This window comes from Haemaphysalis longicornis, unplaced genomic scaffold (assembly GCF_048455015.1).
Source record: "Haemaphysalis longicornis isolate Haplotype H1 unplaced genomic scaffold, Haemaphysalis longicornis Haplotype H1 scaffold_2, whole genome shotgun sequence".
In the NCBI taxonomy this organism is placed as follows: domain Eukaryota; kingdom Metazoa; phylum Arthropoda; class Arachnida; order Ixodida; family Ixodidae; genus Haemaphysalis; species Haemaphysalis longicornis.
Genome location: NW_027526295.1, coordinates 262672687 through 262673978, shown reverse-complemented (window position 1 = coordinate 262673978; position 1292 = coordinate 262672687).

Below are 1292 nucleotides of genomic sequence, written 5' to 3'. Positions count from 1 at the left end.
GCATCCTTGTTTTGCCTTATTGTGCTGACTGCCGCGCCCAGCTATTGCTCCTAATTCGGTATAGATGTGAGTAGCAACGCGCATCCCTTCGGAGTGCGTGCACTGCACAAAGAAGCACTAGAACGGGTTGTATCTGAATTGCGCTTCCGATCCTGTATTCGGCATGTTATTTTGCATGTGGCCAGTTTTTAGCTTTTCATCCTCCCTCTCCAAAAAAAAAAAGAAAGAAAAATCCCGTGTTTTTGCGACTCTAAGCATCCCCCGATTCTAAGCACCCTCCCGTACTTTCGGGGGAAAAAATGGAAAAAAAAAGTTTGCATGCGAATGTAAGCACCCCCCTTCCTAAGCAACCATCGCAAGGTGGATTTCAAACGAGTGGAAGCGGGCCCAAGTTGACGTTTTGGCCAAGTCATTTATGTAGTTTTCAATTACAAACCACTTCAGCGTGACAGAAGACGATACTGAGGGAGACTGAGATCGGTGGCCCAAGCGTCACAACGGACTCGAATGGCAGTGAGGGTGACTGAGATTCAGACGTAATCAGTGGGTACACTACCTTTACCTATTTCTATATTGAATGTTGCCAAATCGGACATTATTCCTTGCGTCCGTCTCGTCGAGATAAAAAAAGGTGGCGGGGGGGGGGGGGAACTAATTTAGATTTTTCGAATTTAAGCAGCCCCCTCACTTTGGGAATCGTGATCGTGGAAAAAAGTGCGGGCTTAGAATCTAGAAGATACGGTATATTCGCGCGTAATTCAAACCCTCGGCAGCGAAAAGTCGTGACACTCGTAACAAGAAAACATTCTGTTAAGATTTTTCGTAAATTGCATAAGGTTTTACTGTGCTTAATCGTGGCTCTAGCCCGCCCTCAGCAAGTCGGCGGAAACAACAAATAGCGACACTCCTGGGATCGAGCAGCGAAGCAATGCCTGCACTACTTCAGACGCAAGGTGATACAGACGTTCCGCGGTGTAGAAGGGCAGCAAATGCTTGACCTCTAATTTCCGGCCCGTAGCCTTCTCGGCCTATAAAAACGCTTCTATTGCGGTAAATACCAGTACGACGAAAGTAACGTTGAATAGGCGTGCAGAAAGGGCCTCTTTCAGCCACACCTATGCTGATCTCTAACATCTACTAGACAGATATAGTTGGGCGTATGCTACGGAGGAGAGTACGCTCCGAAGATGCGGGTCGCGAAAGCGCATGCGCAATACGGTACCCATCCGCTTGAGGTGGCAGGAGGGGAGACCATAGAGAAATGAATGAATGAATGAATGAATGAATGAATG